The sequence below is a fragment of the Heliconius melpomene genome, chromosome 16, assembly GCF_056956725.1.
Source record: "Heliconius melpomene rosina isolate 202511_hmr_F chromosome 16, ASM5695672v1, whole genome shotgun sequence".
Lineage (NCBI taxonomy): Eukaryota > Metazoa > Arthropoda > Insecta > Lepidoptera > Nymphalidae > Heliconius > Heliconius melpomene.
In genome coordinates this window covers 3,307,214-3,331,201 of record NC_140404.1, presented here as the reverse complement: position 1 = coordinate 3,331,201, position 23,988 = coordinate 3,307,214, and the positions used below count along the sequence as shown (strand labels likewise).

The 23,988-nt window shown below is 31.5% G+C and overlaps 1 protein-coding gene and 1 long non-coding RNA gene across 2 annotated transcripts in view; one reads left to right on the top strand and one right to left on the bottom strand.

Moving 5' to 3' along the window:
- The window catches only part of LOC146530699 (uncharacterized), a 146,260-nt gene that overhangs the window by 2,373 nt on the left and 119,899 nt on the right, over positions 1-23,988 (top strand). The window lies entirely within an intron of this gene.
- On the bottom strand, positions 16,353-17,494 carry LOC146530700 (uncharacterized). Its single transcript, XR_014878866.1, has 3 exons — positions 17,005-17,494; positions 16,663-16,806; positions 16,353-16,504 (listed from the first exon to the last, which is right to left on the bottom strand). It is a non-coding gene; the product is annotated as an uncharacterized LOC146530700 (long non-coding RNA).

Below are 23,988 nucleotides of genomic sequence, written 5' to 3'. Positions count from 1 at the left end.
GCCATATTTTATGTTATATACGGCCAAATAGCGCAATATAATATTTAATTAAACCCCTCTTTCCTTCCCTCTTCTTTTTTCCCTTTTGTATCATCTTATTTTTTATCTGCTTCCGGCTTCTACAAGCTAAAATACGTAATAATATATAACACGTACTCGTTTAGTGTTTACGACTCAGAATGCATAACGTTTGTAATAACATTGAAAATATTGCATGGAAAGTCTCTAGTAATCTGCCTTATTTGGGGGTAGGAGGTTTGTGGCGGCGGGGGGCGGAGGGCAGCCTGGGGGTGGGGGGTGAGACAGAGTGGTGTTCCCTGTAAACGTCACAAGTGATCATCGTTTCAAAACTTTCGATTTAAAGTAAAGAAAAAAATATGTGATCCGAATAATGTGTTGTATTTTTCATTAACAACAGATATTGAAGTATATTATAATTCTTATTCTAAACGGTTTTACGCTGTATCTCGGATATAGCAAGGTAGGCAGAGGGAACTTAGTGTTAAGACACTCCATTCCTCACTTTCTTCCGAATTTTTCGAGGCATTGTGTGTTGAGTGGAATTCTACCTTTTAAGGAAAAAAGGAACCTTTATAAGATCATTTTGTTCACCGTCTGTCTCTCTGTCTATCTGTCTGTCAAAATCCTCTATCTCAGGAATACTTGGTATATCAAGCATAAATATATTTCGGCACTACAAAAGGAATCAAAATTAATAGGCTGCTTCCGATTAAACTAGAATTATGAAATTTGGCAGCTAGCATCTACAGGTAGAACTTGTTTAGGAAAAAATCTGATAGCTATAAATTTGTGGTTAAATTCTAAAAATATAATAAAAGGGGGCATAATTTGGTATTAAAGCTGCTATTAGTACTATTATTATATTTGAAAATGCCAGTTGCTATTTCACACATAATGTAAATAGTAGGGAAGCATTGAAAGAGTGGAACTTCCAACAAGTGAACTAGTTGCCACGAGTTACTGGAGTTTGAACACTTTCAAGTTTTCTTCATTTTTTTATCACTTCTTTACTTTGCTTTGACCTACAAAGAGATTTTAGAGGTGTTAAGGAATTATTAAAAATACGTTTCTCTAAAATACTAATCTCTAACTGAGTGGAAATTAAAAACGGAGAGACGTATCACTAAATTATCTCTATGCACCCACAAAAATGCAGATAATGAAGAAAAACATTTAGCGCAATTAAGATTAATGTTGCAATATCGTAAAGCATTTCAAATAGCGAAAAACTATCCAAAGCACTTAATCAATTAATGATATTTCCCTAGAGACCAGACTTTCGCCAAGGCCTATTTGACGAGGGTACTTGTTTAGTGATGTACACGCTCAAGGTAACTGAAGAAGTAAAAGGAACCACGTCCAAATATTATTTGAAGCTAAAATATTCAGATAAGTACTAAGAAAAGAATTAAATTAATAATTTGTGTGTTTCTACGTGCGTGAATAAAAGGGAAGAAATAGGTAGTATACACTACCTAGGTTCGAATTCCTCCTAATTTCCTCGTGTCAGACAAAAGTAAGAGAGTGACTCTTTTTTCGCAATGCGATAAATATGTTGGAATTTAAAAAAGACCTATATCTACGAATGTAACGATCCATTTATCTCTATGTTACATTATCTTCATCTTCATACAGATAACAAACGAAGTATTAAACAGATTTTATGTAGATAATGGCTACTGGACTATACTATTATATCTATTTTATAAAAAATCATTTAAATAATAATTATATTTCAGCTTCACGCTGTATCCCGCACACTACAGGAAAGTCAAAGGGCACTTGGTGTTAAGAAATTCCGTTCCCTATTTTTCGCCGAACTCTTGATACATTGCGTGTTGAGTGGCGGAACTTAACGCCGCGCTTTACCTTGCCACTAGAGCGAAGAGATGAAAATGTAAATTTAAATAAATATTTTATTTCGGGACCGAACCCACAACCAGCCCGCTTACAGTAGCATCTGTGCCCTGCGCCATGACTGGTCTCAATTATTTATTTGATAATTATATTAACATTCTATTGCTTATTATCTTAGGAATAAAATAAATTAGTATTAGTATATGTATATCACATATATCTGAGTGTACGTTTGAAGGTCGCAGACGAGAAAGACGACGACGAGAAGGCCGAAACCATCCCTTTTGAGTTAGGCAATGCCAGAGCTTTGAAATAATGCAGAAACGTTTTCTTTTAATAGATTCTTATAATATAACGACCATTTTAACTGAGCATATAATTAAATGATTAATAATATACTTGTTAACGTTTCTTATATTTTAATGTTTATTTAATTATTTTGTTTAAATGTCATTTGCCAAATACATTACGTATTATTAAATTTAAATGAATCGATTATAACTTAATTTATTATATAAAGTTTGTAAAAGAAAAGTTCTAGATTTACGAAAAACGAAAGATTCTAAAAAGAAAACTTGTAAACGAATAGAAAAAGATGAAGACGGTTTAAATAACTTTTACGTAGCTAAAAAAATATTAGCCATACACACACGAGAATTAAGATTACAAACGAATTTTAATTTCTACAAACGTCCATTTTTTTTTATCTTTAATATTTAATTTCCTGGGAATTGAACCCATGTCGTATTAGAAAGATTTTCTTAATAACAATTAAGCTGATCACCAAACACGTTTAATATCGCAGCTAGCGTGAAGCAGACTGCGGGCGAATTTATGTCGTTATAACATACGAACTATATTTTAATAAATATTATATTTTGGGAAACGTTTTAATAAAGTTAATGGAAAAATTGGGACCATGGTGGCGCAGTGGAGCAGTGTGTGTGTGACTGTAAGAATTATTTAATATTTTCATTTCCTTGTCGTGGTAACGAGACAAAGCTCGGCGTTGAATTCCGCCTAATACTAGATTACCCTGCTAAGCGCAAAAAAACCTTTTAAAAATAATTAATGACTCTTAATCCGGATTAATCGTGTATATTTAGTATTAAAAAAAAAACATGTAATACTTCAAGTAACATATACCTAATCTATATAGTTTTATTTGTACTGGATTTCAATAAATGGTCTTTGGTCTATGATACAACGTCTGTGAAATGGTAGTTAGAGATGTTATACTAGCTACTACTAAATCTTGTTCATAAATATTTTTTCAGTATAACTTTACTAATGTTAATACGCTTTTTAGTTTACTTTTACATAATTTCAATTAAGCAAATTACTTGAATTTTATTAGTGTCTTAATCTTTAACTCTAGGTTTTTTCTATCTACCCTGCCAAAACAGGAAATGCTTGAAAATTTCTGTATAATATTTTTCTCTTTATTGTAAAATATAAGCATACTAGCGGCCCCCTCGCGGTTACACCCGCGTGAACTATGTTATTATTAATTTCTGTCTCCATGACTACGTCGTAGTGACGTCTATGCAAAATTTGAGAATCATAGCATTTGTAGTAACGAAGTTTCATACAAACTTTCGACCCCAAAAACAACCCCTTAGAAGTCGAATATTGCAAATTCCCGTCTTAGCGAGCACCTACGTCCTATAAGTAACTCCTATGCAAAATTTGAGATTTCTAACACTTGTAGTTTCTGAGATTTCGTGATGAGTGAGTGACCTTTCGATTTTATATATATAGATAAAGTAGCACTTTAACCTAAAATCTATTTAGCTTTTCCCATACAGCTTTATCAGCTGGTGATATCAAAATTCAAATAAAATTATTTAAAACATTAAGTACTCAGCATATTAAACCGAGGCAGATTGCAAAGGCCCTACCATATTATACCACACAATAGGAATCACCTGAGACAGGATCATCTTGTATACTTTCCGATTGCTAAGAATAGTAAATTTTCCTGCATCCCTCAAGACTTTGAGCAAAGATCTATCTCTCCAGTATATTTCAGTACAAAAAGTCTGTTCGCTCGCTGCATATAATTATTCAGGGCGAACAAAGAAGCTATTTCACGGCATCGTTTTTGGTGAAACGCCGAGATGGGTTTGGAGACGTTCAGAAATAGAAATAAAAATTATTTCCACTTACAAGAATGTATATAAGTACTGAGACTGTATTCTTTGTATGTTAGACCAGCGGCTTTGCGGCTGCGCCTGCTTATCAAATACAAGTCAAATATTTATAATGTCAAAACGTTTTGATTTAAAAATAATGACACATAAAAATCGTTCTTATTCGGAGATCAGTACCTATTAGTGTTAAAAGTTCTTATCATATATATGTTCATATGATATTATGGTAATATTAAGGCTTCTAGATAATTTAATTAAATATCGTCATTAATGTTATATATATTTTTTATTAGAATCACTATCAAAACCAACAAAAAGCAATATTAAACTCAATTTATATCAATATGTAGATAGACAAACCGTTTGTTTCCTTTAGTTTTACAACACGTGTCACCCCTCCTCCCCCCTCCGCCTGTTAGCTACAAATTTCGATAGCATCGAAACTATTAAAGGGGGTTCGGTGCGCTTGTAACGGAGACATGTGGCGGAGTCGACCGCACAGACTGGTTGCGCGACTGGTTGACAGATTTGTTTTACTTAATGCAGATCACTTTTTACTGTAATTTAGCATGTAGTTTACTTTAATTCATTATATTATATATTTTTTTAATTCTTAAAAGAAGTAAAGTTCTTATTCAGTGTTTTATTATTATTTGTAAAATTTAAAAAAACCTGTAAACAAGTCTTTATAAGCAGACTTTTGGAATATATCGTCTACGTATCTATATTATTTTAAAATATTTCCTTAACAATACCTTACCTTATAAATATTACTATACAAAGATACAAGAAAAACTAAAGAAATATCAACACACCTCCCCATTTGAATTACCGATCTGTACCGATGAAGCTACATCAGTTTGACTCCAACTAAAACAAATCGTCTGTCTACCCATACCTACAGAACTAGTATGCAGTGCGTACTCGTATATACAAGCGGTGGCACGTGATCCTGCATAGTTACTGCTCTACGTTCAGTGTAACGCTATCATAAGAAACTGTAAATGCTTCTATTCTCCACAAATATGGTAACGGGCTGATGTCAAATATGAAAGGATATGACTTTTTGTTTTGTATATATGTATGCAAATATATTACCTATATCTTTATTATGGAATACTGTTTGTATGAATAAAGTTTAGAGGATGTTAATATTTCTTGAGAAGTGTTTATGTTGTAATTTGTTCTTGTTCTAAAGTTTTATACTCATTTTTATATGTAGATTTAAAAAAACATTTGTTAAGGTTTTTTTTTAGCTCCAAGCATACAGTAGAGGGAGCCCAGTGTTAAGATATTCCGTTTTCTACTCTCCGACAATTTTTTTTAAATATTGCGTGTTGGATGGCGGAGAAGTGAAAATAATCCGGTCCCTGGGGGCTCATAAAAATATTCATATTTTTATGGATATACGTACTATGTAATTATGAATTTGTACGGAGAATTAAAGCATAAAGAATATAATAAGAAATTAAATTCAAAACTTTATATCCATATTGTCACAATTATAATAGTATTATTGTCGCTTAGCATATTTTGTATTATTTATTAAAAAAATTAGTTACCTACTTTTGGTAGCTACACCAACCAACCGATAGATGGCGTTACTTATCTTGCATTATAAGCTTTAAAGTCTAAACCCACTTAACGCTTAAAAATAAATTAATTTGTTTTTTAAATTGTGTCTTTTAAAGGACATACTCTCTCAATAAATAATTTATTTTTATTAGAAATCATTTAGTATGATAATTCATAATTAGTAAAAAGATATAAAAAGGCTTTTTAAGGTTGCCGTGGCACGGAGTGTGCATGTAAACACGACGGGTGTGGATTCGAATTCCCCAAATTTTCATTTCCTCGTTTTGATAACAACCCAAACTGCGCATAGAGTTGCACCACTTAACACGCTATGCTCCAAAATTGAAAGTGGAGAACGAAGAAAGCGGAGAACAGTGTGTCTTAACATTAGCTTCCCTTTGCTTATTCTGTTATATATGGGATAATGTGTGAAGCTAAATAAAAGGTTTAATTATATAACAATCTCATGATTTCAGCTTTCTTAAATATTATCGTCTTCATATAAAAAAAAAGTCTTCATATGATAGACAAATAAATATTAATTAATATTTTGTAAAGAACTTAGCCATTAAAAAATATTATTTAAAAAAAGTAACCGTGCCAACAGTTTTAATGAGCAACGGTTAAGGAACAAAAATCACATAATTTAGGCAACTCTGAAAGATAAAATTTGTCGTTTCATAAAAGCTACATTTTCACCTTTTTGCGGAGACGTGGAGGTTTTGAGAGGCAAAAAGACCAGTTCAACGACGACATGGTACTGAGGAACGGGTGATATAAGATTGGTATCCAACAGAGTGATACTATATATATGGTGGTGGTGGTGGTCCATTTGCTTAATGACAATATTTTTATAGATGAGGATGCTTACTGTACACTCAAGTCAATATATTTATTTATTTGTTTCTGTTCTAAATATATAAAATAAGCCTAAGTTATATCATTTGAAATCTAACTTTTTAATATATTTTGTAATATGCTAAGTTTTGGCACCCTTAATTATATTTTAAAAAATCTCCAGTATTTTTCGTTAGCAAAAAAAGAAAATTGAGTTGCTTATCACTCCGTCCTATAGTCTTGGTGTTGACTGGTTGAATTCAGCATAGTCTCTTATTTAACGAGACACTTTTACTTTAAATATAAATATCACCAACCAAATGAAGAATTAATATTTATATTTATACATTGACTTTTGTTTTTAAGTAGTAGCATGTAATACGCGGTGTAGCTCAAGCTTAACGAACAGACATAGACGTCTGCTTGTCATTTTATCCTTTTTCTCCAAATAGCGTAATAGCCTAGCGCTATTTATCGAATTGATCTCTACAGTTAGCTTATTAGATGCCAATTAAACAAAATAATTATTAATTTTATAGCTTGAACTTATTAAATGGCGTAAAGTTTTATATTCCTTTAGTAAAGTTTGGCTTAATTTTGGTATAATTATCATAAATTAACTAGGATATTAAGAAAGTATACAATCTGTAGGAAAAACATCTCGATTTTATATTAGTATTGCATCAGTAAACTAATAAAGTAACTTTATATTTATACCTATACATTTTAAATTTAAGATTTTAATATTAGGCAAAAATTTCTTCGCATCGTTTTGAAACTAGCAAAAACATACATTTCGGACTTATTGCTTAATATATAGACAAAATAACAAAAAAAAACAACATTAATTATCTATTAATATTTGTGTAAAAGATTGAAGGTACGTAAGTAGACTGCCGCAAGCGTCCGGGTAACCATACCCCTTCTAGCTTTTCTATCTTCTATTAACTCCCAGTTATACAAAAGACCAGCACAATGCGTGCAAATATAAAGCTCTTGTTTTATAGACAAAGTCGCCGTTTTTCACTATACTACTCTTCTACTATTACTGTGCTGTGGACCACACTTCTGTAATCTAATAGCATTAATAAAAAATGCACTTTAATTTAACGTATTAAGGTTCCATTTTGTTTTTTCTAAAACATCAGTCCCTTTCAACTCAGGTAATAATAAAATAAGAGATTACATCTTTGCGTAAGTAAGAATAGGGCTCCCACTTATTTTATTAGGGTTGAATTGGTATTCGAAAATAGATTTTATTAGTTAAAGTTTAAGGTGTATTTTTGTTAAGGGATGTTTTCATTTGATTATAACTAAGTTAAATTGTTGTGATAGGTTGTTCTGGTGTGGTACCACCTGTTTGAACATTATGCATATGCTTTAACACTATCAACTTTAACACTACACACTAACACTAGCTTTAGTAACACTACCTTTAACACTATATTTAATAGCCTATCAAATTGTTATCTATTAATTTTGTATATCATAATAATTTCTCTTTTTAACAATCAATTAACTTCTATATAAAATATATCGGATTCACGCTGTATCCCGCACACATCGAGGTAGGCAGAGGGAACCTAGTGTTAACACACCGTTGCCTACATTCCGCCGATAACTTATCCCTTGATAATAATTTATCCTTCCGAGTGGGGATCGAACCCGCAACCGTCAGGTTATAGTTGCACCTTTATGCACTTGTATATTATGTAAAAAAAAATAATTGATAAAAAATACTTTTGTCAACTTTTAAGACTCTACACGTTCGATTGCTCGAAATTGGGTGGGGATTAATTTATCTGTCTCTCCTGCTATGACAGTAAAAGAATGATTGTTTTTATTCTTTCAAAAAATATATGACTATATAACGAAAATGTTCCATCTGTGATAAGTTTTAATATACCTTATATTCAATGTCTTAAAGAAATCCTTGTTTCTCCAAGTCCTCTGTACCTACCCAGAAAATCGGGAGGAAAATTTAAAACGTATTAATCGTCTTACATGCCTACTGTAGTTATTAATATCTAGCAACGATATTGGGGTCAAGGATGGCACGTTGGAACAGTTTTATTTTGCCTATGTCACATGTAGAATGTTAAAATTAAACTAATATATTGAAAACAATTAAAATTTAAAATATTTATCTGTTACTTATATAGAACGAAAAGTTATGTTGTCTTTTATATATTTATTAAATTTATAATTCAATTAAATTTTTAAATCAAATAATATAACGTATAATAATTATTTTATATTAAAATCTTTAAAAAAATAATTAATTAAATAGTTTTTAAATTAGAAGCTTCTGTCCATTGCCGATAGATGGCGTTAGACGTTCGCAATAGCGCACTAACTCTACTTTCATTTTTCATTAAAACATAAAAGTCATACCATATCAGAAATATGCCTCACAAAATCCTATAGTATTTAGATAAAATGTAAGATTTCATAGTTCGCGATTGTTGTTCTTTCTAGGTCAGTGAAACTGAAGTGAAGTCAGGGACGCGGAGGAATGATTTATGTTTATTTTTATCATAGACGACACGCCATGTTGATGTTTAATTTATAAATATCCACTTCGTTTTTAATATTAACATTCTCCTATCAGCCAATATGTTGAACGAAGATTTGGGTTTCTTAGTTTGTTATGTAACAATTGAAAGTTTTTCTTAAACATTTAGAGACTCCACAGTTAGTCGTAAGTGCGCAGGTATTATTTATAATTATAACATAATATTATATCATTAATATGACAAAGGCAAAGCGTGGCGTTAAGTTCCGCGACTTCACACATATGCCACTAAAATTCGGTGGAAAGTGGGAAGTGTTTTAAGACTAGGCTCCCTCTGCTTCTCCTTATCCAATTTCTTGCGGGATATCTTGAAGCTCATATAAAAAAAAATAGGACATGATTTTTCGTAGTACATATATTTGATTAAAACATAGAAAGAAAAATTATGCAAAGAATTTGCTTATGATACGAATCCAGAATTGTAATAAGGGACGATCAAATTAATATCCCGGAAGCTTCTTGTTTCGTGTGAGTCATTTTTTCCCCAATTGTACTGGAGATTGTCTCATGAATATTTATGAGACATTTAGAAAAGTCATTTACTAACAAACTCATGTGTTGTAAGGATTTATTTTTTGTTAATAGAAATCTAATCACATCACTTATACGTTATAACTATAATAATATAAGTAATAATCCTTGTATTTATTATTATTAAAATAGGATACGGAGTGTCTTAACACTAGGTTTCCACTTCCTACCCTGCGTGTGTAACCATAGCTTAGAGGCCAGTAGTGGCGCAGGGGACCAATCGTGCGACTAAACGCGGCATATTGTAAATTATATTTAAATTATAGATAAAGCACAGCATTGAATTCTACCACTTAATACGCCATGTCTTGGAAGTATGTTATCACTTTAGGTTCGCTCTACCTACCTATATGCATATAGCGTAAAGTTAACAAAAAAAAAATGAAATGTCCATATAATATACACTAATCTCTCTTATTTTTATATTTAAAAAGCTAAACTATATGTAATACAGTATATATATATACTTTTTATATAAAATGCTTAATTAAAGCTAAAGTGTGAGCTATATGCCGCAGTATTTCATGCTCGTGACCGAGGCATTGATTGCCGAAACGTCGCTCGGTAATGGAATATGAGGAATAAAGCAGAAGAATAAATGGCTTGTTTTATTAGACTTACCCTCTACTTGTTAAATATTATTTCTTAGATATATTCTAGATGCCACAGGCCAGTCGGCCAGGGCACAAAGTGTGACTGTAAACGCGACTGGTTGTAAGTTCGACCCCCATTCGACCAAAAGAAATATTCATAATAATTTACATTTTCATCTTTCGTTCTGGTGTCGAAGCAAAGCGCGGCGTTAAGTTCCGCCACTCTCAATGGAGAATGGAGTGCCTTAACACGAGTTTTCCCCTGCCTATCCCGCCGTGAGCGGGATACAGCGTGAAGCTAATAATTGCATATGTTATTTTGAATTATCTATTGTTAACTTTTGATATAAAAAAGGAACATTACTTAACACCATAGCATAATTAAGCCAACGCCACTCTTCGCCACTTTCATTTAACCAAGGTTCAACTTAACGGCCTTGTCATAACTACTATAGATTACTTAAACTTTAATTTACAACGCAAAATACAAGAACAATACCACAGCTATCACGAGCGGAATGTAGTCTAAACTTCTGTTATACTGCCCACATATCTGATTTAGGGGTCGAAATTAAATCAATTTAGCCGCAACCCTTAACCCCCAAAACTTAAGATTGAAGATCGCACAAAACCATATCGATATTAATTTCGGTACACGCAAAACAATTTGGTAAAAGCTCGTGACATTGACCGATTTATGGTGGTACTTTAAATATCACTTATTGCGAAGTGATAAGGGTGGTTATTGGTTGAAAATAGGGTTTTTTTATGCTGGAAATGACAACTTCGTGGTGGCCAATGATGGGATGACTCACATCACTATCGCCATGCATTCTTCGGCCGCCCTGTATCCGTTTCCAGAGGGGTTTTTTTTTATTTTTTTCCAATCATTTCGAACTTCTGTGTCGACGTGTGTCTAATGGCGTTCTGTAATCGGCGTCAAATACATGCGTTTTACTAAATGTTTTACATGGCACAAATAATTTACTAAATTTTACTTCTAAGCTACAGGTTCAGTAGAATGTTTTAGTATTAATTAATAAAAGTAAATATAGAAATGTATAAAAAAAATGTTTATATTTAGATAACTTATATTTTTTCTTCAGCTTAACGATGTTTCCCGAACATAACAGGGCAGGCAGAGGGAACCTGGGAACCTAGTGTTAAGACACTGCAATTCCCATTGATACACTTCCTTCCTCGCTTTCCGCTGGATTCTGGAGATATTGCGTGTTGCGTTGTAAGAAACTCAATGCCGTGCACTTCCGTCTCACCAGAGCAAGAAAATGAAAATATTAAATATTTCATTTCCTTGCTTGGGAATTGAATCCACTAAAAGCCGCTTTTACTGTCGTACGGTTTTCCACTGCGCCACAATGCCTCTGGTGGAGAATAAACCCAAAACCGTTGCGGTAACTGTTAGGCACTGTGCCGCTGGGCAGCGATCGAATCGAATTATAATATTAAAACATATTATAGTATTTATTTTGTTTGTTTTATCTATTTGACGACGATTGTGTATTAGAATCTTACACCGGTATATTGACGTGTCAGTATTCAATACACAGCGTCTCTAATAAAACAGAGAGCCGAGAGTCAGTGTTCTATCACTACTAACATCTCTTATCGCTAGTTCAAAAGTAATACCCCGTAATAATTATATTGATAACAAAAGAACAAAAGCTCACATATATATGTAATATATTATAATTACAAAAACATTTACATCTTTTCATCAGAGAACCATTGAATAGAATAAAATCATTAATGCAATAGAGATTCATATTTTAATATTAGCTGAGAAAGAATTACAAATGTATGCATGCGGATATTTTAAATAGGAAATGTAGCTTCAAACGGGCTCTGTGCAGGGTGCAGGGCGCAGGGTGCAGGGCGGAGGGTGCAGGTTGCAAGGCGCACGAGGGTGCAATATGTAGCGTATATGTAATATGTGATCCTTTATGATTTGCACTAATTGGCTGCAGGTTTTTCGAAGGATTCGTTGGAATTTTTTCTACTGCGTCCAAAAATAATGTTTGAGCTTTATATTGAATTTTATGTTGAAAAATTAATTGTAGTATTGTTCGATTGATTGTAGAGCTTTTGAATGGTTGGTGTTTGAAATATAATACGTAATAAGCGGTGGAAGTTTTTTTATAGTACTTATTTGATTGTTAAGTTTAATAACGCGATATTTTGTCATTTAAATATATTTGAAACCACAAATTGGTTATAGCAAATTTGTAATTTTAAGTGATTTTAGAAAAATAAAACTGTTACTTATTTAATTATTTTAGTACTTTAAAATAGCTTTACATCATTATATCCGGAACAAAGATAATGAGGCCATAATGGCGGTTTGGGAAAGATTTGACTGTAAAAGCGATTATTATAAGTTCAATTCCCCAATGAATGATTATAGATAAATTATTTTCATCCCAAAGATCTGGTTACCAAACGTTGAGGTCCACCATTCACATAGGGCGGAACTAAAAGAAGAAAGTGTTTTAACACTAGGCTCTCTCTGCCTACTATGCTTAATGAGGGTAGGAAGAAGGAAGTAAACATATCAAAATATATTTACTTGTAAAATGCAAGCGAGCACTTAGAGTTGGTATGCATGTGCTCGCATCTACAATACGTACGAGATTGGTGACACGTTTCCCGTCCCCCCTTTATTGTTCTCGATTTAGCCGTAAGGAAGGGATTTCTGTTCGTATTTGTTTTTATCTATTCTATAGTAACTCTGCGTTCATGTCTTATATTGTACTATATAGTTTTTTATGAAAAATATGTAAAAAAAAACACTATTTTTACGTAATTATTGGGCACTTCTTGATGGATCAAAAGTCAGTTTTAATTAACTAATTATTATTATCTTAATTAGAATAATAGTTAATAAAAAATAACAAATATACTTATAATTTTCTCCTCTAAGTTCAGCCTATATAACTACATTTATTATTTATAGAATATCCTGACCTTTTCAGCTTAGAAAAATACATTTTGAACTTGAACTACTAGACCCACTCTTCTGCTTATTATAACACTAACACTACCTACGCATTTAATGTATTAACTAGGATTTTTACAACATTTTGTAAGAATTGCGCCCAGTCGTACTGTAGGTTCGATTTCCACTCGAAGAAATATTTAGTAATTTCCATTTTCTTCGCTCTCGGTGTTGAATTCTGTCACTTCAAGCAATGTCTTCAGAATTCGGTGAATAATGTGCAACAGAGTGTTTTAACATTAGGGGTCCTCTCTGCCCTTTACGGTAAACAGCGTAAAGCTGAAATATATTTTGTAACAATCGATACCAATATTTATAAAAAAAATAAAAAATGTACTCAAACAATATAATATTTAAAAGATTTCCCGCGATATTAAGCATCATGTAAAATAAAACGATTGTTATTTCCATTCAGATCATTAAGTGGCGCACAACAGAGAGAGAGAGAGAGAGAGAGAGAGTACTGTTGCTGGATAAAACAAAAGTTTTATGTAGGACGTTACACTCGACGCAGTGGATGCTTGTATCGATGACTTTCACGATATGAGGGAAACTATAAGTGTTATGATGGTAATAGGTTCATATTTTTATTTAGGTTTAATATAGAAAATAATGATATTGAATTATTGATTGAAAGATTGATATAATTGACAAATTATATCAATCTACTCTTGTTGATTAAAAGCTAATATTAACTAGTGGTTAGGATCCTAAAGTGAAGTGAAAAACAGTAAATACGGCACATCATCAATAAGCATTAAGGTTATGAATTCGATTCTTATTTGGGGTAATGAATTATTATTATTTCCTCGCTGTGGCATCAAGACAAAGCGAGTTTTGCCACTACGGTACACCCGAAACAACAATACGCAATGTCCCGAAACGTGGGCGGCGCGTGCTAGCGGAGTGTTTTAACACTAGGTTACTCTGTCTACCCCCTGCTACATGCAACTATTTTTAACAATATATGTATATTTTACGTATTTACTTAAATATTTCCACAATGAGAATTTGAACTCACTACTAACTTGTTAAATCAACTTGTTCCAACTGCGCTATTATGGCGTCACATCTTGTGTATAATTTCAAACCTCTGGTTCAGTTCCGTTGCTCCTAAACCAGTCGAACTGTTACAATAAAGTTGGCGTACGTGACCATAATATCTTAGCGTTGCTTGAGATTTTTAACGTAATGTATGTTTAACTTTTATCGACGGAAAGAACGAGAACGGAGAACGGAGTATCTTAACACTAGGTTCTTACCTATCCTACTGTAAGCGTAAAATATAGCGTCGAGAATTTTTTTTTGTATGTTTATCGGAGCTAGACGCTAGAGACTAAAATTTCTTTTGTATTCCTAACTCATTATAGCAATTAGGTGTTCTTTATTGACTCGAGTGCGTGCATCATCCCTCAAACAAAGGGTCAGTGACCCGCACAGCATCCGTTGAAGCCATGAAGTATAGACATGTATGGTCTTACCCAACTGGAGAAATATCCAATGTTAGAAACGTTTAAGTCTATTTTTGTATGGAACATGTATGTATGTAGTAGACTATAAAACAAAGTGCTCTCAATGTTCTGCTTGATCGATGTGGAATATGATTTCGTGGTAAAAGTATGGGTTTTGATTATGAACTTCGCTTTTGGGTTCAATTTTAAATTTTTGGTGCAAATATCTGTGTTTTTATACAAAACTGCAGTATTATACTAAGATGAGGTTATATTATACTATTATTATAATTATATGCTATAGTTGTATGTTATAGTTAACGTTAATGACGTTATAATTAATTTTGACGTAATTAAAATTATTAAAATTTTTGTTTTCTTACACTATTGACAATTAAAAAAAGTTTATAATAATAAAGAAGCTCTATTAAATTAAAATATTTTTTTACACGTAATAAATCAACAAATTACAATATTTTTTATCATTATTATAAATTCATTAAAATATTTGAACTAACATATATATGTTTTTTCTTAAAAAGATATAGATTCTAAAGTTCACAGTTCTATATGAGGTATAAGAAGAGGCGTGCTATCCCTCTATAGTCTAACGCCCGAAATTAATAATGTATCTCCGATCTCCAGTTAACGTCCATCTTGGAATGTTCGACATATCTATCCAATCTCTAACCTGCATGCCAATAACCATTCCGGATAATGTCAACTTATCATCAAAAGTGGATTGCAGGGCCCTCCCTGCGGTAACGATAGTTTCGTTTTACGTATCTTTTTTTAATTAACAAAATCCTAATATATATGCTAAATTAAATTTAAAATTAATTATTATTACTTATAAAAGTCCTATAAAAACTATTTTTAATAAAATAATAAATCTTTAAGTCCCAAAATATTAAAAGAGAATAAAAATTAATAATATTAAAACACTTTTAAAACTTAATGCAATATGCTTAGGTGCGTACAATGGAACTTGAACATGTCATTTTGACAGCATATGTTTTTATAATATAATAATTAATTGTTAGTTTTAAGATACTTTATTCCTAACCCATTTTCATGTATAAATTATTAAACATAACTTGAAACGCCATAAAATTACAACTAAACTGAACTAAAGATAATTATTTTAATTTCATTAATGGAGTCCGGCATCGTAAGGTAAGTATCGTATGTATTCATAATTTTGTTTATTAAGTTTAAATATACATGCGAAAAATTATATAAAGGCGTTAGCCTCTATAGAATTTTTGAATTCATTATAATATTAATATCGTTTTGCTTGGCTATTTCAATTTCATATTGTTTATTGCTACATTGGATAACAAAGAATAAAATTTGAGATTGAGTGCAAGATTATTATTTTAACTTATATTGATGAATGCTTTATTGAACAATGAACTAATAAATACTTTATTTTTTTCAGTAAAAACAAAACAGTGATTGCAAGAAATTCACTAAATATTTTGTAGCTTATAAGAAATGTATGGAGAATAAAGCTGATAAAATTACTAAACATGGAGCAAGCTAGAATTAAGAAATAAAAAATATTTATATAAAGAGACAAATAAAAAAATAGGTTACATTTTACATTTTAATAATAAAAAAATTACAATACACATTGTTTTCCTTATTCACCCCCAAAAAAAGTAAAACTATGATTAACTAACAATCTTCTCACTTAAGTAATTAATAAATATAAAATATTTGAATAATTATTCATCTTATAAAACAATTATTTACGTCCTTCCTGTGATATCTTATATTGCAGCGCTGTCCTCATTATCTATCATGTCATGAAGGTATTTCCATTCCTGGTACTTCCTCCAAATTAAGATCTCTGCAAATGGAGTGCCATAATATGAAATTATCTTGCAAATGTTCTAAAAATATAAAATTTCTATATTAGCTATATAATTCATGAATATTAATAAGTTTAATACTATTTACACATCATACTAATAAATTATAATAAGATTTTTTTTTATATGGTCCGTCCCCTTTTTTCCATACCATAGGTAATATTAGGTCAACATAATACCTTTCTATTATGTTCCTGGTTTAATATATGCTTGCTTGCAGCTTTGCTTTAGTACTTGGATTAAGAACTTGTGTTAATAAATATGGTCTATTTGGTACTTTACTTCCATTGATTACCATAATGTCTTGCATCACATTTTGCTGCCTATAATAAAATATAAAATATTATTTTACAAATATATGAGATAGTAATTTGGAAAATCAGCAACTGAAATTAATAAGCCCAGAGCTCAAATTAAGAAATGAAATGGTAATTAGTAACTGAGATTAAGTATACAAAAAAAAGTTTCCATAATTTGCCTGCTTTTGTAAAGAAAACTTTATATAACTTAATAATACTCACATGGCGATTAAACACATAAGTGTTCGAGTGCAATCAATTGCAGTAATAACTCCAGGAAAGGCACCAACTTGATAGAAGTTTTTAGCACTCTCTTGATATATTTTTATATGCTCACTGCATATATTTGTAATTGCTGACACTGACTACATAACACTATCATTACTATCACTCGAAGAAATGTCACTCCACATATTTATTTACTTTAAAAATCAAATATAATATAAATGCAATTTTGCAATCCGGGGATATGATAAAGTAAACCCCAAAATATGTCGGATCGCAATTAGCTGTCATTTTTGCTATCCAACGTAATGTCAAAATGGACAGATCGTTTATTGGCACGCACAAGCTGTAATTTTCATACAAAGTTCCCTCTTCATCTCCAGTTAGTCCTCCCAACGATAGATTGAAGTTAAAGATTGAAAATGAAGTACTTCGATAGGTTATTGGCAAGCTAAACTCAAAAAATAGATTGATATTTCAATCTATGGTAGCAATTTATGGATTAGGATCGATTATTAACATTGGGCGTAAGGGGAGATCAGTCAACCCATAGCACACCGACGCACGCCGTGCACTGAATATTTTGATGTTAAATACTTATTATGAAGGATTTGGTCATTATAACGTAAAGATTTGTTTAATGTAATATAATATTTAAAGATAAATAATGAGATATTTTTGGACTATATAAATATCTATTTTATTTAATGATGCAGTGGAAAGGCATTGGGGTAAAGGCTATGCTTGTGGGTTCGATTCTCAATCGAGATAATGATTATATTCAGTTATTTTCGCTTAGCTAGGCAAAACGCGTTCTGTTTTGAAAAATCGGAAAGTGGGGAACGGAGTGTCTAAACACTTGATTCTTTCTATCTGCGTAGCAGGGTTTGTTTTTATTATTTTTATATGCAAATGTTACATTATCGCATATTAATTAAAGTATTGTTTATCCTTATTACACCCCCTTTTTCATAAAATATTTTTTGTGATGAAATTTATTTTGCGTTGATTTTAAAGAATTGGATGACAAAGGAGAACAGTGTTGTATGAGTGAAGGTTTTAGTTAGTATAGTAGTGGGATTTTATTCTCTCTATTTAAGTGGCTTACATGAGAATAGAGAAATATTAAATCACGTTCAATATTGTTTTTTGCGTTGGTAAATGCGACGGTCGTAGATTTGAATCCCATTCGACAAAAATAAATATTTTTATTAAATTATTTTAATTTTATCTTAATCTGTTATATTAAAATAATAATTAAATGTAAATAAATAATATTGTTTACTAAATTTAAACGAGAAATCGTTTGAAACTTGTTCATTTATTAGTAGTCTTATAAAATGTGCCATCAGTGTACGTAACTATCTCCATCTCACATCGAGGAAGTTATCACGGAAGTTAGAGTTGTTACAGTACTAAATAGGGTTCACAGGCCGTTGCCGCTAGTTTTTTTATACACTTATATAGAAAATAAAGAGAAATCATTCTTTTCAATTTTATTAATTAAGCTTTATAGAAAAAAAAATAGTTTAACAATTTTTTTGTGTTTTCAGTAAATACGTGCTTTCGTTCTCGTTATTTCGTATATATTAACAAAAATCTAATTCCATCCTTTCTTTGATTTATCTTATACCTACTAGTATCTATATAAATCAAAATATAAAGCAACTACAATTATTATTAAATAAAAAAGTAATTACTTAAGTTATTGATCTGGACACCCGATACGTGCAGTAGATCATCCCCTAAACCGGGGTCAGTCACCCGCGGTGCACCGCTGCATCCGTGGGGTACGGGGGTACAAGGAACTTTAGGGCTTACTTACTTGGGGTGACAACAGCCGTTCAAGAGGGCAGTTTCTAAATACTTTTATTTGCTCTTAGTTTTTGTTGGAAGTTTATTATTTTATAGTTGAAATGATTTTTAAATATAGTTATAGTTAATATTTATTCGTTACTAAAGAATTAGTAAAGTCGAAAATTATATTAAAATTTGAAGAAACTACTGACACAGGCGTGGTTTCGCTGAATTTATTGTTATAGTTATACAAAATCTTTACATAAATGAGTTATTCTGGCGTACAAGCTATATTCTATAAAGTTTTATCTAAATATGTTTAATAGTTTTTTCGTCAAGGTGGTAATATTAGTAGAATTAAATGTATAATCAGTTGAAATACCAGAATCGAAAAACGAAAAACAAAAACCACGTGTGACTCAAGCTTATGTTAAGCTTCCACTGTTTAAATTAAATTAAATCAGCTTCACGCTGATTTACAGAGTAAATGTGTTAAGTTAACATTAGACTCCCCACTTTTCGCCGAATTTGTCGCATTGGAACTGACGACCAGAGCCAGACAACTGGGTGCCAGAGCGAAGAAATGAAAATATTAATAAGTAATAATTCATTCCCTCGAATGCGGATCGCATCCACAACCATTGCATGACTGTAACAGAAGACATATAGAAGAAATTATACAGTTTAAACGATTATCCATCTTCTCTCTTGTTTATCTCTTGTCGTTTATATCGAAAGCCATCTTAAAACTACCCTCAATTTAAGTTTCGCGCCAAAACGCCACAACCCCGTATGCCCCTACTTAGTTCTATGGGGTATCGATTATTCTGTAGCGCGCCGTCGCACCGCGTCCCCTACATCTCTGCCTGGCGATGGTGGACTCCTCGTATAGTGAATGGCGGGGCTATAGCTTTGGTTTGTTTTGATTTTTTTTTATTTGACACAGAAAGGACACAGAGAATTTTATATGTGCTAATTGTGGGTTCGATTTTCACTCGGTGGAAATAATTATTTAATAATAATATATAGCACAGTGCTGAGTTTCGCCACTCAACACACAATGTCGTAAAAAACTTATGGAAAGTGAGAATAGAGTGTCTAAGCATTAGGCTTCCTCTAACTTCCAACGTGAAGTACCATAAAATCATACAATTATTCATTAAAATTTAGATTATTATAAAAAATATTTTTTTTACAATTAATTTTGTATATGCAAAAAGATTATAATATTATATCGTGAATGTAACAATATTAGCTGTTTGCGTGTAGTGGAAACGGCCCTAACTACCTTAGCAAGTATAAATAATTTCGCGCCTTACCGCTTCTCAATTGACGTGTTGACTTTTCAAATTCGCCTCTCATGGTGGTCATTAATATTTTTTCTAAATTAATCTTCAATAAAAGGCGTAAATCTTTGTTTTTACTAAATTTTAATTTTTTAAGTTAATATTTTCTTTATAATCTTTAGGAATACAAAAAAGATTTTGTAGTTTTTAGTTTTAAAGATATTTTATTATTATAAAAGTAATTTCTTGTTTGATTTTTGGGCGTGTTTTTAAATAATGCTTTTACATCAAAATTATATTAAAAATAATTATTTTAAAATATTAAATATGTATCTTTGAAAAAAGAAAACTAGTTTAAAAATGCAAAATTAAAGAATACATATATAAAAATGGGAAATAGTTATTGTACTTATGTAAATAACCTATGAGTAAAACTAAAATTTAATTCGTTTCCAGAGTTTATACATTCGTATGTCGTACCGCCTTGCGACTTAATATCCTGCCGATATCGCACTTTCATTTTATTCTATAAAACGCAGTAAGTTTTAGTTTCTAATATGAATCTTGAATGACCTATAAATTCCTTCATAATATTCTAATTTTCATTGTTTATGGAAATGTTTAATTTGTAAAAAATAATTTATTTCTTAACTTCTCAGGTTCTCTCCCCTATCTTTGCTATGTTCGGGATACTCACTTAGGTTACTACTTAAAAAAAGGCTAAGTTCAAATCAAAAGCTTACTTGTGATAAATTAATAGCCGCAGGTAAACCTATAAAAAATCAACTTATTCTGTCTAATATATTCTATGTGTAGAACAAATGAACCTTGACAAAACGCTAAATAATATTATTTTTTTTACACGCATTTCTTTCTTTCCATTTTCCTGCATTTGGGGGGGAGAGGGTACTCTGTCCCTGAAGAAATACAAGCACTAAGTGGCTGCCTGTGAGGGAGTCGACGACTGTAAGGGGGATATATTCAATACATATAATTATTTACAATAATCCACATTCTTGTTGAGGTTTTGACCCACACCCCCTATGAATTAATTGTGATTTATAGTATCTAACAATAGGCTGTATAGGCTGTATAGGCTGTATGTGCCGAATCAATCGCCATTACAAATGTATCATGAAACGGATCGGGCTTGTTTTGTCGATATAACACTAGAGTCAGGGCGTCGTAGACGGGTAGCTAGTACCGAGTGTATTATAATCATAGGGTAGATTCTTAGGAGGTTTTTTTTTGTTTCCTGCTGTGTGCGTGATGCAGCGTGAAACTAAAAAAAAAAAGAACAAAAACAGGTACATCTATAGTGTTTTATGCATTCCTTAAGTAGAGCTAAATAAGCATATACTTTGTATATCTATAGATTATAAACCTTTAGCAAATCAAAAAAATAAATAAACATTAATTAAGGTTTAACTATTAACTAAATAATAATTAACCGTTTAGTATGTTATCAAACACAAGGCAAATTATTATTTAAATAATATAGCTTATATTCGAGCTTCAAATTTAACATATCGGACTATCCAACGCCGTAGAAACGTCATCCCTTGTCACAAACATACATACCTCGTATATTTATTGTAATTAAACAATTACATACGATTGGTTAATTAATTCTATAATATTGTTTGAAAATCTTAATTTATGTTTTACGTAATAATTTTTAGTGGACATTTCAAAGTGGTAGATGCAGTTTGATTCCCATTAGGAGGAATGAATTATTTCATATTTTAATTTCCTTGGTATAGCAAGGCCTGAGAGGTTGAGTTTCCGTCACTCATGTCTCGAAAATTTGAAGAAAAATGGGGAGCGGAGTGTTTTAACACTGGATTTTCTCTGTGCGGGACATAGCGTCAAGTTAAAAAGACTTCCATTTGACGTAGTTCTTAATTCTTTAATTAATTTCCAAGAATCGATTACTGATTTTAAAGGAAAACTTTTATTTTATATTAAAACTTCTTATTTTCCTGATGTTTTTGTCTATAATGATATGCTGGTATTCATAGATTGTATGAAATATTGCAGTAAATCTTATACTTTACATCTATGATACGAAGACGTGAAATGAGAGGTATTAGTTTTTTTAAGGTTAAAATAAGTTACCCTTAATTTGAATTAAATGATATTTTAATAAAAAAGTATATCAGATAATTGAATGTTATATAGATCTACTGTAGAGTAGGAGAGATAGAGAGAGTAGAATAGAGTTTTGCTGTAGTATGCAGATATCTTTTAACAATTTTCTAATTGTAGTGACGATATATATTGAAATGGATAAAAAAATTGCTTATATTAAAAACTACTACTTCAGATTTACATTTCGCCTATTACGTACATTTCTAAACGTTTTTCTATTATGACTTTCTGTTTAGAAATTTTAATTTTCGGATTCTATTACTCTTGATTTGACAGATGGTTATTTTTTGGTTTAAGTAATTATAACAAAAAAAATTGTTGAACTGGCACTAGCTTAAAAAGTTAACGGAACACAAAATATAAAAAAAATATCAAAATATCTAATTTTCGATGTTTACTTAAGTAATAAAATATCACAAAATTCAAACGATAAAGGTGAATAGAGCGGCAGGTGTCTATAATATATATTCCTATTTTTAAACTAGCAGTGTTAGCAAAATCTCACGCTAACCTTTACGCCAGTTTGAAAGGAAGAAAAATCTGTAGGATCAATACAAAAATTGACCCCGGGCGTGAACCCGCAACCCACGCGTTACCGTCATTTATTTCTGTGAGTAAATATGTCTATAAGCATGTGGGTATTATATCGATTGTATGTTCAATATTAATAGTTTTTTAGTTCCTCGCTTTGTTTGTAAAGTAGGGTGGGCAGAGAGAACTTAGAGAAAGAAATAAGAAGAGAACTTAAAGAAAAACGAACGAAATGTATTGCTTAAATATAATCAGGCAGTTTAAATATAATCGTTGTAGCGCAGTGGCACAGCAGCACAGCAAATGACAGTAAACGCGACGGTTGTGGTTTCAATTCTTAGTTCGGAAATGAATTATAATGTTTCTCCATTTTGGTAACAAGCCCTTCAACACGTCAGCTTCATGTTATATCCTGCACACAGCAGGGTAGGCGGAGGTAACCTAGTGTTAAGAAACTTCGTTGCTCAACCCTCTGGTAACAAGACAAAGCGCGGCATAGAATTCCGCCAATGTCTCGAAAATTCGGTGAAAAGTGGGGGATTAATGTCTTAATAGGTTCTCTCTGCCTAACCCCGTTATAAGCGGGATACAGCGGGTATTCGTACTATATAATGTAATTAATATTAGTATAATATGTAATTGTCTTTTCACTATATGTATTTTAGTGAGATTAGAGCTGTCGAATCCTAAAGTTCTCTTTGTGTGATGCTATTCGTCAGTACCATCATTTCATCATTATAATGGGTCTATAGAGTGTCAAAGAAATGTATGTCAAGTGAGGAGACATTGACCCCAGTTTGCAAAACCTCGCCGCAGTAAACCAGTTGGAATCGATCGTTCTCGTGTCTTTTGTGTTTTTCCCGATTTTTGTGAACTTAAGTAAAAGTTTGTTTCGAAAATAAAATATTTAAAACATCTATCTATATTTATTTGGTTATTATAAAATATATATTCTTCTTAATTATTAACTCTTAGCCAAGCTGGCGAAGCCGCTGGTAAAATCTATGAAATATATAAAATTTAATGTTTGCTCTTATTCAATAATCAATATAAGAAAAAAAACCGATAAAGTGCGCAAAAATGGATAAATGGATACTGAAATTTTGTCACCAAGACGTATCGAATATAAAAATGAACGAAAACTTGCTAAGGGATTGATGTATTACGTACTTAGTTCATCGCCGAGCGCGAGATATTTTACCTGTATAGTACCTAC